The sequence below is a fragment of the Musca domestica genome, unplaced genomic scaffold (assembly GCF_030504385.1).
Source record: "Musca domestica strain aabys unplaced genomic scaffold, Musca_domestica.polishedcontigs.V.1.1 24, whole genome shotgun sequence".
NCBI classification, from domain to species: domain Eukaryota; kingdom Metazoa; phylum Arthropoda; class Insecta; order Diptera; family Muscidae; genus Musca; species Musca domestica.
This window is the reverse complement of record NW_026712272.1, coordinates 12,382,762-12,401,395: the sequence shown is the minus strand read 5'-3', so window position 1 is coordinate 12,401,395 and position 18,634 is coordinate 12,382,762. Positions and strand designations below refer to the sequence as shown.

The following is an 18,634-nucleotide window of genomic DNA, read 5'->3' as shown; positions in this document are numbered from 1 at the left end:
CATTTTTTGATGAAAAAGTCCCTTTGGAAAATTGACCCATAAAGGAGTTTTTGTGGAAAGAGCGGGTCTAAAAAATGTCCTTAAAACCTCTGGAGGGAAGGCTCCTTAAAATCAACTATTTTGGTCGGAAAGGAGGAAAAGAAAACTCCTTCGAGAAGCAAAATCCTTATAAGGTTAACTTCTTGTGCGTAGATGGAGAAGAACGCGTTATAAAACAAAAGCATCCGTTTTCATGAAAGTATGGCATCCATTTTTATGAAAAAATAAACATTTATGAATAAATAAAAAATAATATTTGGAAAAAAGGATCTATAAAAAGTAGAAAATAAAGTTCAGCCGCGCCGAATTTTAAGTACCCTCCACCTTAGAGTAATGGAAACACTAGAATCAATTATGACCGACAAATACCAATTTTTAGACATATTCTTGGGAAAATGTGGCAAAAATCATCAAAATACCGAATATTGGGATTTGCCGCTATATAGGGCTATACAAAAGCGTGGACCTATACATACAATATTTCGCCAATGGAGCTAGAACTCATTATGACCAACAAATTCCAATTTTTAGACAAATCCATGAAAAATTGTGACAAAAATCATCAAAATTCCGAATATCGGGAGGTATTGTTATATGGGGGCTATACCAAATCGTGGACCTACACATGCAAAGTTTCGCCACCGGAGCTAGAACCCATTATGACCAACAAATACCAATTTTCAGACAAATCCGTGAAAAAGTCTGGCAAAAATTCTGCTAAATTTTGACGCTCTACGTCAAATAATGTGGGCTGTATCGTGATTTCAACAGACAGACGGACATCGTTAAATGGTCTTAGAATTTTATGCTGATTATGAATATATATACATTATGGGGTCTACGACGAATATTAAGGGATGTTACAAACGGAATGACAAGTTAATATACCCTCCTTTCCAAGGTGAATTTTTTTTTTCGGAAAGAAAAAGACCTTGCAAGCATTCTTTTTTATACCTTCCGTCATATGGCTAGAGAGAATATATATATGATTTGATACCGTCAAAACGTGGCTCATCAAAATAACGGTTTCAGACCCTAGGTCTCTTTGGACCAAATTAGTTTTCAAGACATTTGGAGTCGATCTAGCGATGTCCATCCGTCGGTCTGGCTGGATGATCCGCAGGATAACTCTCGAAGGGAGTACTCGATTTGATCCAAACTTGATACATCGTAATATTATTGTCAAACTTATATCGAGTTCGGAGATGGGCAATATCGGTCCACTCCTTCTGGTACCTCCCACACGAAATGTCAACATTTTCAAAGAAAATAATTTACTGCACAGAGAGAGAAAGGATAATCCGATTTTGCTCCAATTTTGCAAATCCGAAGATTTGCATCAGTGCTAGGTCAGTTGCGAAAATATACAATACTGATCCACTCCATCCAGTTGTTCCGACACAGAGGGTCAAAATTTTAATAATTATAAAATGTGATGTAAGTGTCCGATTGTCTTCAAATTACACATATCACAATATTTTTACTAACCCAAGATCTGGTGTAAAGATTGAATATAACGGCCCACTCCTTCTGGTACCTCCCTCACAAAGGGTCAAAATTTTAAGTAACCATGAAGCTCATAAAACGCGAAATTAAAATCTGATTGGCAAATCTGCTTGGCAAATCTCAATATTTTTATCAACACAAGATCTGTTATAAAGATGGTAAAGATCGGTACCTGGTACCTCCCCCACAAAGGGTCACAGTTTGAATAACCTAAACGATTATAATATCCGAAATAAGCATCCGGTTCTCTTAATATTTCACACACCTCATTATTTATACTGACCCAAGGTCTGGTGTGAAGATGGAATATATCGGTCCACTCCTTCTGGTACGTCCCTCACAAAGGGTTAAATTATGAGTAACCATGAAGCTCATAAAACGAGAAATTAAAATCCGATTTCATTCAGACTTGGTACATCTCAATATTTCCATCAACACAAGATCTGTCATAAGTATGGTAGAGATCGGACCATTCCTTCTGACACCTCCCCCACAAAGGGTCAAAGTTTTGAATAGCCAAAAAGAACATATAATCCGAAATAAGCATCCGGTTCTCTTCATATTTCATATATCCCATTATTACTACTAACACAAGATCTGCTGTGAAGATGGGAGGCATCGGTTCGCTCCTTCTGGTAACTCCCCCAGAAGAGCCAAAATTTAAAATATTCATGAAGCTATTAAAACGCGAAATTAACATCCGATTCCATTCAGACTTGGTACATCTCAATTTTTCCATCAACACAATCAACACACCATCTTCTACCAGAAGATGGTATCATTTCTTCTGGTACAAGGGGTTCGAGATTTTGAAAAACAAATTTTCTTCCAATTTTACAAACACAAATATTTTTGCTAACACCAGATCTCTTGTGAAGATGATATATACCTGTGAATCCCTTCTGGTGCCTCACCAACGAAAGGATCACAATTTTCAATACTTTTAAAAAAAGGTACAAATTTGCTCTCTTTCTGTGGCAAGGAGGCTGAGAGGATCAATTTATTGGTCCCGAACTTTTCCTATTCTCCACCATTTGAAAACTGGATTTGTGGTCAAATTGGCTATCCTCAAACCCTTAAAATGAGGAAGTTTTCTTATATGATGGATATGTCCACGACGAGCATTTCTTGCGAGGACTGAACACCAAGAACCGAAATGTCAGATGTTAGAAATGTTAAATTATGATTTGTTCGAAAATTTGCCGAAAATCGGGAGATAAAATTATACTCGACCTATACCTTAATGTCGACCAATATAGCCCTTTTTCAATACCAAACATCTTTTGTTAGCTACCAACAACTATGCCAAATTTCGTTCATTTATCATTAAAACTGCAACCTCTAACGTGGCTTAGAGCTATGTACCTTTAAGGTCTCCGAATGACAAATAATAATATATCCTTCCCGTATAAAAATTCATTCTTAAAAGAATCCTTTCTTTGGAAATGATCCCCTGATGTGTAATTTCCATTTTATATTTATTTTGTGATATTGCTGAATGACTAGCAATGCGAACACTCATTGCTTGAGGCGTTTAAAGCAATAAATAATTTACAAGTTAATTGCTTTACAATTACTGTCTTAGATAGACTACCCACCCACCTACCTACCTACCGACCTACCTACCAAGTTCTCAATGGCAGCAATAATCGAATTTCTTACTCATCAAAGGTTACGGTTATTCATGAGCCCACCACATGGGGAGAGAGAGAGAGGGAGAGGGGAGAAGAAAACCCCCCTGGATGAGACACGCCTTTGAAATCGAAGAATGGAATTGTTTATCGCATTGACTGCATGACTACACGGCGACGACGACGACGACGATATGTGGAGAAACAAAGTTTTGCAGTTTTATTTTTTGTTTTGCTTCAAAAGAATCCATCCATTCATACAAAAAATATAAGTAGAGGCATTAGCTAGCTGTGGCAAACAGCCGCAGCGAGCAGGCAGCAACGTGCAATGTTTCAATGCAACTGAGAATGATGTTGTTGTTGTTACTCTTGGTCGAAATAGTGTTGGTTATTACTTTTTGAATGTCGTTGCTTTTTGTCGTCTATGTCACGGCATGGAATGATGTTACCGGAACTTAATACACCTTTTCGAATGATAAGTGTAGATTGGGTGCCGGTGTTGTGGGTTATTCAGGGAGCCAAGCCACTCAACACTCCATACTGCTGGTTGATAATACTTTTTTTACTTTTTTTCAATTTGAATGCTTGTTATTATTGTTGTTGTTTTTTCTTTTTGGAAGAAAGCAAAAAAAAAAACGAAAACGGACGGATGTTTGAAATACCATAAAAGGTATATCGTTATTATGAATGGAAATGATTTTCGTTTGGTTGTATAATATGCGTAATCATATGATCAGTTATTGTCGGGCAATTGAAATTTGAGGGGTGTTTTGTATCTATAAAAAGGTCTATTGTGGGCAGGTTGTTGCTAGAGACAATTTGTGAAGTTCGTTTCTTTAACTTCGAAATGGGCTAAGTAGTAAACTTTGTAAAACAAAGGGCCTCTGCAAAATGATGATACCATTTCTAGGTATTTAATTTTTAACATTTCTCTTCAAACAGCTTTTAGAAAATGTCCTCAATAGCATCCTTTGTTTCTATAAACGACCATTATCTAGAAATATATCATTACATGTGCATTCATTCTATATAAAGTGTACCAGAAAATTATTTAAGAAAGCGGTTATAAATCAATTGATCTTCTAGGAATGGGCTACTTGGTATCGCTGGCACCTATGTCGACATCTGAAGTCGACATCTGCCAATCCCACGGCAGCGGGTTCTACGACACCGGATTGACCCGAAACAACAACACTCCAGTTTCGGCCAGCGGCTGCCAACCCAGTGTATACATGTTCGTGTTTGTTTATTTTTCTGTTTTGGGAGCAGCACATCCCGGAATGCTTGCTCCGGATTCTTTTGGTCCGTGCCGGGCTTGAGGAAAACCCCGGACCATGGTTCTGTACGGTTTGCCAAAACACCATCCACCATAGATCAGTCTCGGTGCGATGTAATGGATGCAGAGGATGGGTGCATTTTAGAAATTGTTCCGGTTTAACCCGGTTGCGAGACTATAGCGATAGGAACTATGTTGCTTCGTGCTGCACCAACGTAGTCCCCAGTGAGTCCACGACCTCGTCGTCAACTTCCGAGTCGTCGTCGGAGTATGGAACTCCCCCGCAGTCTCCAGAACAGCAACCTTTACCGCAGCACTTAACGCCACATGTTGCTGTTCCAATTCCGGACAATGCATCGTTCTTGCAGTTCAATTGCAACGGACTCCGAGGTAAAATTGATGAGATAGTGGATTTTATGAATCGGAGGAATATCAAGATCGCAGCGGTGCAGGAAACCAAGCTCAATGAAAATTGTAGCTTACAACGTTGCAATGGTTACAACGTATTGAGGAAAGATCGCACCAGAAGTGGAGGTGGGGGATTAGCGTTCCTGATACACCATTCTGTTCAATACAGACCTATCTCGCTTGAGCTAGTCTCTAGTGACCCGTACATGGAGTGTATGGGGGTAGCAGTCAAGTGTGGTACTGCCGAGGTAGAGGTGCTTAATGTGTATATCCCGCCGGTTAATAGCTGTGAACCGCGTTACTTGCCTAATATAAGCCCACTTTTGGAAGGCAATAACCGCCTGGTACTAGGGGACTTCAATGCCCACCATGAGCTGTGGCATTCCGTCCTAGGTAATGACCAGAGGGGATCAGCGTTGGCAGAGCAGATTGACTGCTCCACATTTTGCACGGTAAACGAGGATGCCCCCACCCGAATAAGAGGAGAGTGTCACAGTTCGCCAGACTTAACCATCGTGTCACCCGGTCTGATAAATGACGTGACCTGGCAACCCGTCATTTCTCTTGGCTCAGACCATCTCCCGATAATCGTCTCCATCAGCAGATCGCCCGATTTCATAACCTCTGAACGCCGCACTTTCCTTAACCATGGGAAAGCCCACTGGCCCGAGTTCAGAGAGTTCACCAACCTTCGCTTCAGAGAACTGCCCAATCCTTCTGATGTTCGGGTAGCTGAAAGGATTTTCCGGGACATCATCAAAGCTGCAGCCGCTCGCTATATACCTGCTGGTCGAATACCCGAAGTAAGACCAAATTTCCCAGCAGAGGCAGCGGGATTAGCGAATGAGCGTGATGAGCTCCGACGTACCAACCCTACTGATCCCAGAGTCAGTGAACTGACAGTGGAAGTCAACCGGTTGGTACAGGAGCATAAGCGGAAAAAGTGGCTAGACCATCTGAAGTGTTGCAACATCGGAACCGATTTGAGTAAACTGTGGGTAACGGTAAAGTCACTCTCGAACCCTGGGAAAAAGGATGATAGGACAGCAGTCACATTTAACGACGTAACTGTGACTGATCCGAAGAGGTGCGCTGGCTGTTTTAACCGCCAATTTGTCGAGCACCCCGAGAGTGATAGGGCGAGGCGAAGAGTACTACGTCGTATAAGAGCTCTTCCCGCCGAGGATGTACCTCCACAGTTTACGATGGGTGATGTTGCGAATGTCATCCGAAACGCTAAGTCATCTAAAGCGTTGGGCCCGGACGGAATATCAATGGTAATGTTGAAGCAACTGGATACGCCGGGAGTTGAGTATTTAACCAAAGTCCTTAACTTGTCGTTAGCCACCCACATAGTTCCCGAAGCCTGGAAAATGGGCAGGGTGGTCCCGCTACTGAAGCCTGGCAAGGATGCCAGCAAAGGCGAATCATACAGGCCAATTTCGCTTTTGTCGCCAGTAGCAAAGACTCTCGAGGCCTTACTCCTCCCCAGTATCAGAGGAAGCTATTCAGTTCCTAACCATCAACACGGTTTCCGTCCACTACATAGCACTACAACAGCATTGCACGCCATATCCACACATATCAGTCGAGGACTCAACCAGAACAGGCCGTGCCACAGAACAGTAGTGGTGGCTCTCGACCTATCAAAGGCCTTTGATACGGTCAACCATGCCACGCTGTTCGAGGACGTTGAGAACACTACCCTCCGGCCAAGTTTGAAACGTTGGATAGTCAACTATATGTGTGGACGCCAGTCGTACGTGGAATTCCGGAATAAGAAGTCCAAGCCTCGTAGAGTGAAACAGGGAGTTCCCCAAGGTGGGGTGATATCTCCGGAACTGTTTAACCTCTACCTTTCCGGAATTCCGCGCCCTCCAGACGGCATCGAGATCGTAACTTATGCGGATGATTGTACGATCATGGCGTCGGGTCCTGTAGTTGATGACATATGTGTCAGGGTGAATAATTATCTCGCGGAGCTTGCCGCCTTCTTCCACGCGAGGAATATGAAAATATCCGCCACTAAATCGACGGCCACACTATTTACCACATGGACTGCGGAGATGAGAACACAGCTGAATGTGCAGGTCGAGGGGCATATAATTCCGACCACCAACTACCCCAAAATTCTTGGGGTCACATTCGATAGCATGTTCAAGTCTTCCGCGCAAGCCACAGCTATTTGCGATAAAATGAAAAGTAGGAACAAGGTCCTCAAGGCGCTAGCCGGCAGCACTTGGGGTGCGGATAAAGAAACCTTGTTGACCTCTTATAAAGCGATAGGTCGGTCTGTGGTTAGCTATGCGGCTCCAGTGTGGTCGGTGAATACAAGTGCAACGCAGTGGAAATGTATTCAGACCTGCCAGAATGCCGCCCTGAGAACTGCAACAGGGTGCCTCCTCATGACGCCTGTGGACCACTTACATGAGGAGACGAAGGTTCTTCCCTTACGTCAGCATAATCATATGCTTTCGTTGCAGTACCTGCTTGGGTGTTATCGCGGGAGTCACCCTAACCACCATATGGTGGATAGAACTCCCCCACCCAGGCGTGTCAGGAAGGACCTGCACGATCTAGAGAGAGAGGTCCAGCGATATAAGAGAGAGCCTCTAGATCATGAAGCCTATCAAGCAGGTCTGAATAGCATTCATACTGATGCAGTCACAGAGGTAGTCAATAATTACAGTATGAATGCCATACTCGGAGTCCACCCCCCATCCATTGCAGCTGAAGAACGTCGGCTGCCTAGGCAAACCAGGGTAGTTTTGGCCCAACTACGTTCAGGATGGTGCAGCCGTCTCAATTCGTATTGGGCACGAATTGATGAGGATGTGCGGAACGCCTGCCCAGCGTGTGATACAGGCCCCCACAACACGCTGCATTTGTTTAATTGTCCTGCCAAGCCTACCCAACTCCGTCCAGAGGATCTATGGCTACAGCCCATAAAGGTAGCAGAATTCCTAAACCTGGACATTGAGGAAGAACCAGATTAGTCGGAAAAAATAACAGAACGTGTAAAACTGCTACAACAACAACATCTGAAGTCCTGGCATCCTTTATCCAATAAATGGCCATTATCTAGAAATATATGCATACCCATTTCATAAAAAATGTCCCAGAAGATTCTCTAAGAAAGCATTTAAATATCAATCGTTCTTCTAGAAATCGACTACTAGCTATTGCTGCACCGATGTCGACATCTGAAATCCAAACGCATCTGTCGTGATGGTGCATTCTCCATCATTGGACTGCCTAGTCAGCAACACGTAATGTTATCTGGCTAACAGCATTCTGTACTTTTCATGGAGATTTTATTTCGGCAAACGTGGTCCTCCTTCGTAAAAATTATTTAACTACTAGCAGCCTTAATGTCGGGGTCTACAACTGTGGGCAAGTACGAGTTCTACAGCGACAAGAAATGACAGGTCAGATAAGCCTGATTTCAGATTTGATAACAATCCCTGATTTAATGCATTTTCAAAATAAAGCTTTCTTTCTGATGAAGGATATTAAAAAATTCGCCACCAAGTCGATGGCAACGATATGTCCAGCACGGATAGCCGAGTTGCGAGTCGATGGATTGTTAATTGCGAATACCAACTACCTGAAGTCCTTGGGGTCAGTACAAATCGATCGCCCATAAGATCAAAAATAGGCATATTTTTCTCAAGACTCTTGTCGGCAGCCCTTGGAGAGATGAAAACGATCTAGACCGATCTATAAGGCACTGGTGTGATCTGCCAAAATAGTTGTTACACAAGGGAAAATGATGACCTGACAAGTCAGAATAATCTCCTGACAACCGCCGAAAAAATGCTTTTAAATGACCCCAATATGGGGTGTCGAAGCCATCCAAATCCAAAGCTTGGCCAACATTCTCCTGGCGCTTTAGGAATGACATTTATAATCTAGAAATAGAGCAAAAATAGAGATCCAAAGAGAGTCCCTCGACTGGTATCCCTTCAAAGCAAGACTGATTTGTGTCCATACTGGTGTGATTAGGAAAGCAACTCGAGAATGTAGAATGAATACCTTCCCGGAGATCGGTTGGAGCATAAGAACGAAAACTGTCTCGACAAACTGGAGCATTTTAAGATCAACTGAAAGCAATATAGCACAGCTGCATTAATTCGTATTTGGCTTCTGTTAATAGACACCCTGCACCTCTTTAACTGTGCCGCAAAAACTACTCAACGAACGCCAGACGTTTTTTACAATTTAAAGCAGAAGCAAATTATTTGCAAAGATCACCTCAGTACAAGCTGCTACAGCAACAACTGAATAGTTCTGAATTGGGATGTTGTAGCCGCATTTTTATACCCTCAACCATAATATGGAGGGTATATTAAGTTTGTCATTCCGTTTGTAACACCTCGAAATATACATTTCTTGATCAGCATAAAATTCTATGTCGATTTAGTGATGTCCGTCCATCTGTCCTTCTGTGGAAATCACAGTAGCTTCCGAACGAAATGAAGTAGGTTTATAAAATTTTACTCAAAAGTATATTATGTCTGCAGGAGTTATGGTCTTGAAAATGAGTCACGTAAGACCACGTTTTGGTATAGTCCCCATATAATGGTACCTCCCAATGTTCGGTATTTTGATGGTTTTTTTTTTTCACCGGAATTCTTTCAAATTTGGTATTTGAAGTTCGTAATGGATACTACAGCCCAAAGACAGAAAATTGTCTGTGCGGGTGCACGTCTTCGTATAGCCCCCATATAAAGGTACTTCCCGATATTCGGTACTTTGATGATTTTAGCTTCATTATTCACAGAATTTTTTTTTTTTCAAGTTTCGCAATTGAGTATTGTAATGACTTATGACAAAAGTTGCCCATGCCTATATCGGCTACATTCGGAATTTTTAAAATTTTAACCGAATTTTTATTTATTTGAAAATTGTCAAATTCGTTCAAATGGTGGAGGGTATTCAAAGCTGGCCCGGCCGAACTTACAGCTTCTTTACTTGTTTGGATTGGTGGTCCTGAGCGCAAACATGTCCAGCATGTTGACCAGCAACAAGCAATTGAGCTTTGAAATTCGGCTCATTTCTCTTGGCTTAAGAGATCACTTTGTAGCTTTTTAACCTTGCACAGGAGCTACGATAAAATTCTGATGCATAAGACTGAATCCCACACGTCAGTAGATTCACATGCTTTTATTGACGAACTTGATTGGGTGCTAATGTCAGAATCATTTATCCATCACATAGAGGAAAAAGTATCCCAGACGTCTCAGATAGGAGTTAGGACCAAATATATAAGATAGATCTATGTCAAAGAGCCTAATTACATAAGTTTTAATATGATTAATGCAGTATAAATACCGTTCTTGAAGTCCACAGAACTACACAACGGTGGGTTCTAATTTGTATTGGGCATTAAATGATAATTAGGAAATTTAATTTCTTCAATTTCCCATACCCTACTCACTCCTGTAGATTTATGATGGTAACTGGAGTAGAAGAACAAATAGGGATACAATTTGTGATTGAATTAAAAGTTACCTTTTATCACACTCTTAGAACATCCTTGTCTTAAAAATTCATCCAATTTCAATATTTCAATTTGTTGCATTTTTTTTTGAAGGTAAGCCTAGAATACTACATTTCTGAAATTTAGGGACATATTACGCTGTTTGTTTTTGTTGTTTAAATTTCATTTCGGACACTCAGGTTGAAAGAAATTTCTTATTGGTAGTTTATACTTTGTAGAATCTATGATAAGTTTCGACTATGAGTTCTTCCATGGCAAAACAATTAACTATACCATGGAGTTCTTCTAAAAAGGAATATAAATAAAAGTATTATTATACATGACCATATTAATATTGTCTTCTAGTAAAAAAATTACCTTTATATCTTAAAATCTATCAAAACCCATGGTCTTAAGTTTGGGAAATTATTTTAGCTATAAATATCCAATACATATTGTAATCATGACAAAGCAAATTTGCCATTTTAGATGTTAAAATTGATTTCAGCAAATAGTTGTACCATTTTTGAAGGGTGCATTTTAAAGTTGTTTTACAATTTTCCACATGTTCTATTTAATTTAATGTTACGCCCAGCATATTTGATCCTTTCATAATTGGCATAAGCATGCAAATATTCCACTCCACGTAGCCGTTTTATTAACACGAAACACACAAAAGTTTGCAAGGATACTTTGGCAAACTTTTTGTCCGAAAGGGAAAAAATGGCCTGACTTTGTCTGATCAACTTTGCTCTGGTTTGTCAAAGAAATGCTTGACATTTATTCATCACTCTTTTACTCTCACACTCATGTATTTATTAAAGTTTTTTCCATTTTTAAAAATTTAGTATTCAAACCAACCAATACAATTTACTTTTCACAAATTAAAGTTGAAAAACTAGCCATCATCCATTTCCACATTTCCATTCCAGCCAGCAAGCAAACACAATGACAGCTGTTCAGCCGAAAGAACAAACCACAATGCAAGAGAAGAGAGCAACCAAGAGATTGAGATTTGACAAGAAAAAAAATCCAATAAGAATTTGAAGAAAGAAATATAACGCGAAACGACCATTGTTCGTTGTTGGTGTTGTTGCAACCCATGCCTCACATTTCTTGAAATCTTTAATTTGTTTTTAAATAAATATATTCATAGAAAAATCATAAACAAATGCAATTTCCTGCAACAAAATTGTTCATTGCGGCGTCTTTGTACGGCTTTTTTATACTGTTGTTCGTTCTTTCGTATTTTGTGCATTTTCTTTTTACCTTTCAGCTGTTGGTTGGTTAGTTGATTCTTTCACCTGCCTGCTGCCTGCCTTTGGCACTCGTATCGTATGACTGCAAAAACACACGCACTCACGTTTTGGATTGATTTTTTTTCTTCCGACTCTTGTCAATTATTTCCACAATATCTTGTTGGTACTTTTTCAGTTGTAATTTAATAGTTAATCATATTTCACTATTCTTTTTTTTTCTATCTTGGAAAAAATTTTCCTTGCTCACACACGCACACCAGTGAACGAACACTCACACTTTATGCAGCAGCAGCACTCCACACAGCCCGAACGAAACGGCACACACAAGAGGAAAGGCGTACTTTGACAAATGGCCAACAATTTTCTTTCTCTTAAACAATACTATTTTCTGCTTAATTTTTTATGAATTTTACAACAATATTATGGCGTACGCCTCTCTAGCTTTCTTTGAAGTTACACACAATATCACTTGTCACTTTTTAGCATTATTATTTAATTTTTATTAAGCAGAATTATCATTCACCGATGTTTTCTGTACGAAATGTACAAATTTAAAAGCGTTCCATGACGAATGAGACATCGAAGAATGGCTGATGAAAATGAATAACAAAATGAAAGGCGATTGTGAGATAACGAAGTTGCCGCGTTTCTCCAGTTAACGGCGTTCATTTTGATATGGAGAACGATTGATAACGAATTAGTGTTGTCGATAACGGAAATCGAAAGAGAGAATCGGTTGTTTATTGAAAACCTAATAAAAAGCAAAAAAGTATGTAAAATAATAAAAAATGAATAATAATTATATGTTACACGACTTAAATTTGTTACTTCAGTTATGATAATTCAGATTGTTGACTCTGTATGGAGAAGGTTCTGAAGGAATGCGCCAATATTGTCCATTTCGTATCGGACTTAAATAAATATGATATAAATATTTTATATTTCATCTAATACATATAAAAATGGGCAAAATTACAAAAAAACGAACATTTATATAAAATTTTATGGGAAATCATAAATTCCATATTCATTTCCTGTTTCTTGTTGAGAGAAATTTTTAGATTTCAAAAGCTAAAATGTAAGCAAAAAAGTTGTGTAGATTAGCTGACGTGTTTCGCAAGTTATGACAGAAAATTGTGACCCTTTGTGGGCGAGGTACCAGAAGGAGTGGACCGATATTGCCTATTTCCGAACTCGATCAAAGTTTGATAATAATATTACGATATACCAGGTTTGGACCCAATCAGATGTTCCCTTTGAGAGAAATTGTGCGCACCAGCCAGACAGACGGACGGACGGACATCGCGAAATTGACACCAAATGTCCCGAAAATATTTTGTTTTTCTTTTTCAAAACAATAAATACATATACAAGATTGGCAGAAGTCGGGCACTCTTAGAAAAAAAATTTTAGTTAGCTGGCAGCTCTACCTTACCTTTTTATTGTACCATGAATATACTTTCTTTAGTATGGTGCAGGGAATAAAAATCAGATACGGTAACGTGTTTTCTATTCAGTCAAGTTTGATATGGTGTATTATACAAAATGCAAAACTGGATTTTGTTCAATTAAAATATATTATTTATACCATTTTTCCAAAGTAAAAGTAAGAAGGTAAAATCATTTCAAATAAGACTATCCATCTCTGATTACTGTGTATGCAATGGATTTATAAATATAAATTTTGGTTTCCTTTATAATATTACTGACAGTTGAAACACATTTTTATATTAAAATTAATTGAATTGTCTATTCCATTAAAATCGTGTCAAGCGACTCGTTTTGATAAAATATGTACAATGTAAACATAGTCCTTATCGATTTACCTCCGTTGAACGATAACAGGTCCGTTATGTTTTGTTATCGACAAAGATAACGGCGTCAATAGTTTACATCTTGCCTTTGTTCATCTTGTGGTAGAAATACAACACTGTGTGTTGTGTATCAATCACAATAAGTCAGCGTCAATTAGAATTTTTGGTGGGATATCGTAAACAATGTAATTTACTGTTTTACCAGGAAATAAACGTTAATAAAATAATAAATATGTGTAATTCAATTTAAAAGACATGTGGAATGTTAAAAGTTGAACCGTGAAGTAAATTAAATAACGCGAATTATGCAGAAAAATATGTTGAGAGAAATGGCTGTTGGCTTGATAAACGTTTCTGCCACTGAGCTATTGTGAATGATGACTTTTCAAGAAGCGTTATTTTTTCTGCTTTTAAAATGGTGGACAAGTAATACAATGAAGAATTCTGAAGATATTCGAAGAGAAATGAGTATATGAAGAAATCTAGTAAGTTATAAGTAGAAAAACAATAAGATATTCTATAGATAAAATAATAGATTTTTTTTGTAGATAGAAGATGAGCAGTAAGGTGCGACGACAAACCGTGATTGTGAGCATTCAAAAAAGGTAATTAAGCAGTTAAATAAGGATTTTTTACAAATATTTTTCAAGGATTTGTACAAATGAAAGATTTGTTACAGAATATTTTTCCATAACTAGAATCGCGACAAGTCCTTGATTTTTCAAATGCAATCAACATACTAATTAGAACTCACGTTCTTATAAGTTGAACTAAGATTCTTTATGGGAGAACTAAGATCCCAATGGGAAACGGGGGAAAATTACTGCACAGAAAGAAAGGCTAATCCGATTTTCCTCCAACTTGGAAAATCCTAATATTTGCATCAGTGCTAGGTTAGGAATGGACAATATCGGTCCATTCCATCAAGTGTCTCCCCCACAAAGGGTCAAAATTTTGAATAAATTTAACTTTCCGATTGTCTTAACTAATTTATATTGTCTTCAAATTACCCACGTCACAATATTTTTATTAACCCAAGGTGTGGTGTGAAGATGGGTTATAATGGTCTACTGTTTCTGGTACCTCCTTCACAAAGGGTCAAAATTTTGAATACCATGAAGCTCATAAAATGCGAAATTAACAACCGATTCCATTTAGACTTGGTATCATCTCAATATTTCCATCAAGACGAGGCCTGTTATAAAAATGCTAGAGATCGGACCATTTCCTCTGGTACCATCCACACATAGGCTTCCAGATTTTGAAAAACAAAACACTCAAATAAAAAGAAAAAAGCATCCAACTCTCTTCAACTTTCACACATCCAAATGTTTTTGCTAACGTAAGAGCTGTGAAGATGATATATATCTGCGAACCCCTTCTGGTACCTCACCCGCAAATGGTTGCAATTTCCAATACTTATATCTGCCATAATTTGTGAAATAAGTCAGCGATTCTTTACAACTTTAGCTATATCTAAATATTTCTCTCAACCAGAAACCTTGAGATGAATATGAAATTTATGATTCCGCATTGGATACAAATGTTCGATTTTTTGTAATTTTGCCCATACCAATATTGTAATCTGTATTAGATGAAATATGAAAATGTAATACTTGGGTCGACTATATCGGTTACCTCACGCATATTTGAATAGTTCTAAAAAATTATCACTTTATATGAGATATATAAAGTGAAGGAAGATGTCGATATAGTCCAAACCTGGCACATCGCAATAAATATATCACATTTATTTAGGTCCGACACGAAATGGACAATATTGGCCCATTCCTTCCGAACCTACTCCATAGAGGGTCAACAATTTGAATTATCATAACACAAGGGTATACATTCGTGGGCAAAACCGACTGATACATTTTAATTTGTTATTTATTTTTTTCCTGAAAATTGTATTTTTTTTTCAAATAGCTTAAATTTTCCAAAAATATGTAGTTATTTGTTTAGTAATAATTAAATTCTTTGATTTTTTTCACAAAAAAACCCTAATAGTCCCAAGACTTAAAACACAAACATTGCCTGCGTTAAATACAAAAGACTTAAGACACGAACATGTATCCAGCAATGAACTCTCATTAGGAGTTTGCTCTGAGAGAGGGAGAGATGTGAAAGAGAAGAAAGGTAAACACAATTCACTCACACATCTTTCCAAGTAGTTGTATGAATTTTTTGCAAGTTCATTAATGAGTGTGTGAGTGTTTGAATCATTGACGTTGTTGTTGTTGTTTTTGTTAAATAAACTGAACGCACAGTTATTTTTGTGATTTTTTGCTGTTGATTATTTTTGTTAAAAAGTGAAATTCTTCTTTTGCTTTTATTCTGTTTGGCTGGCATTTAGTGTTTGTTTGTTAAGTCTTACACAAAATAAAGGCACAATAACACACATACAGATAGACTTACAGACTGACAAACATAAAATAATAATAAACGGTGGCCACGAAATTAGGTCTCGGCTACTTACTATGCAACATGTGACAGAGCGAATGGACAGACAGACGGACAAGTTAAACGCAATATTTTATGCGAGACAACATCAAACTAGAAGGCTTAACAACAACAACAAAAAGGCACAACAACAACATTTTAAACGTTTTTTATTTCGTTGCTTTGGAGGCCTATTTTTGGTCTGGCTTTGATTTTGGCCTATAACAGTTCTACACAACCAATCAACCAGCCAGCCAACCTGTTCCACGGTCAAGTATGTCAAGCCAAGTAAACGAAACATGTAACTCTTTATTTTCTTTCCCCTCTTTCTTTCATGTTTTATGCATTTCCAACATTGAAACCAATTTAGAACTTAACCAAGTCTATTCAAAATGCCAATGCATGCCGCCGCCATGCCTGCGGACTGTCAAGCAGAGAACGTGTTGTGTTTCGTTCATGTTTTTTTTTATTTTTTTTTTTTGGGCAGAAGGCATGCGGAATGGCCACAGAGCACATGAAGACCTAAAAAATTGGTGTCATCATGATTTATGCTTACGCACAAGAGCGACCGACCGACCGACTACTACAACCTGTTCCAACCATCCATTCAGCCGGACTTTGGAAAAACAGAAGACGCACGAAAGTGCTACGCATTTTTTTAATGGCAAGTGTTTGGAGCTGGGCTACTTTATATTTTTAACAAGGAACGTTACTCTGTCGCATAGATTGAATTCTGATTTGGACAACAAAAAATTGACCCATTTTCGAGAGGGAGAAAGAGAGAAACACGAGGGTGACCAAAACAAACGATATCAGGCAATCAGGGGTACCAGAAAAAAAGTTCTTTTTATTTACAAAATAGAACAAATCAGGTCAACAGAAGAGACCCTTCAGGTCATCTGCTGTTCAGAAGAGGACCCACCTTTATTGAAAATTTTAAAATGGCCATAACTCCTTAAATATTGAGTTTACAGCGTTTTTAGCTTTTATTTGTGATCACTTTTATAGGCATGAATTATTGAGAATTTTAAAATGGCCATAACTCCTTAAATATTGAGTTTACAGCGTTTTTAGCTTTTATTTGTGATCACTTTTATAGGCATGAATTATTGAGAATTTTAAAATGGCCATAACTCCTTAAATATTGAGTTTACAGCGTTTTTAGCTATTATTTGTGATCACTTTTTTGACCATGAATTATTGAGAATTTTAAAATGGCCATAACTCCTTAAATATTGAGTTTACAGCGTTTTTAGCTATTATTTGTGATCACTTTTATAGGCATGAATTATTGAGAATTTTAAAATGGCCATAACTCCTTAAATATTGAGTTTACAGCGATTTTAGCTATTATTTGTGATCACTTTTTGAAGCATGAATTATTGAGAATTTTAAAATGGCCATAACTCCTTAAATATTGAGTTTACAGCGATTTTAGCTATTATTTGTGATCACTTTTTGAAGCATGAATTATTGAGAATTTTAAAATGGCCATAACTCCTTAAATATTGTGTTTACAGCGATTTTAGCTATTATTTGTGATCACTTTTTGAAGCATGAATTATTGAGAATTTTAAAATGGCCATAACTCCTTAAATATTGAGTTTACAGCGATTTTAGCTATTATTTGTGATCACTTTTATAGGCATGAATTATTGAGAATTTTAAAATGGCCATAACTCCTTAAATATTGAGTTTACAGCGTTTTTAGCTATTGTTTGTGATCACTTTTTTGAGCATGAATTATTGAGAATTTTAAAATGACCATAACTCCTTAAATATTGAGTTTACAGCGATTTTAGCTATTATTTGTGATCACTTTTATAGGCATGAATTATTGAGAATTTTAAAATGGCCATAACTTTTTAAATATTGAGTTTACAGCGATTTTAGCTATTATTTGTGATCACTTTTTGAAGCATGAATTATTGAGAATTTTAAAATGGCCATAACTCCTTAAATATTGAGTTTACAGCGTTTTTAGCTATTGTTTGTGATCACTTTTTTGAGCATGAATTATTGAGAATTTTAAAATGGCCATAACTTCTTAAATATTGAGTTTACAGCGATTTTAGCTATTATTTGTGATCACTTTTTTGAGCATGAATTATTGAGAATTTTAAAATGGCCATAACTCCTTAAATATTGAGTTTACAGCGATTTTAGCTATTATTTGTGATCACTTTTTGAAGCATGAATTATTGAGAATTTTAAAATGGCCATAACTCCTTAAATATTGAGTTTACAGCGATTTTAGCTATTATTTGTGATCACTTTTTTGAGCATGAATTATTTAGAATTTTAAAATGGCCATAACTCCTTAAATATTGAGTTTACAGCGTTATTTGTGATCACTTTTTGAAGCATGAATTATTGAGAATTTTAAAATGGCCATAACTCCTTAAATATTGAGTTTACAGCGATTTTAGCTATTATTTGTGATCACTTTTTTGAGCATGAATTATTGAGAATTTTAAAATGGCCATAACTCCTTAAATATTCAGTTTAAAGCGATTTTAGCTATTATTTGTGATAACTTTTTGAAGCATAAATTATTGAGAATTTTAAAATGGCCATAACTCCTTAAATATTGAGTTTACAGCGATTTTAGCTATTATTTGTGATCACTTTTATAGGCATGAATTATTGAGAATTTTAACGCCATAACTCCTTAAATATTGAGTTGACAGCGATTTTAGCTATTATTTGTGATCACTTTTATAGGCATGAATTATTGAGAATTTTAAAATGGCCATAACTCCTTAAATATTGAGTTT

General features: G+C 37.4%; 1 protein-coding gene across 3 annotated transcripts in view; it reads right to left on the bottom strand.

The window, feature by feature from the left end:
• LOC101892930 (serine/threonine-protein kinase Pak-like) overlaps nucleotides 1-12,170 on the bottom strand; it is a 52,211-nt gene extending 40,041 nt beyond the window's left edge. Inside the window, exons 1-2 of one of the 3 annotated variants that reach the window (XM_059123293.1) lie at nucleotides 11,877-12,170; nucleotides 11,612-11,757 (exon numbers count right to left, since the gene is read on the bottom strand). The gene's annotated coding sequence lies outside the window, so the exon portion shown is untranslated. Of the gene's footprint in view, nucleotides 1-11,611 lie in introns of all 3 variants that reach the window. The other 2 variants (XM_059123292.1, XM_059123294.1) reach the window with 2 other exon arrangements.
• Nucleotides 12,171-18,634: the final 6,464 nt, after the last annotated feature.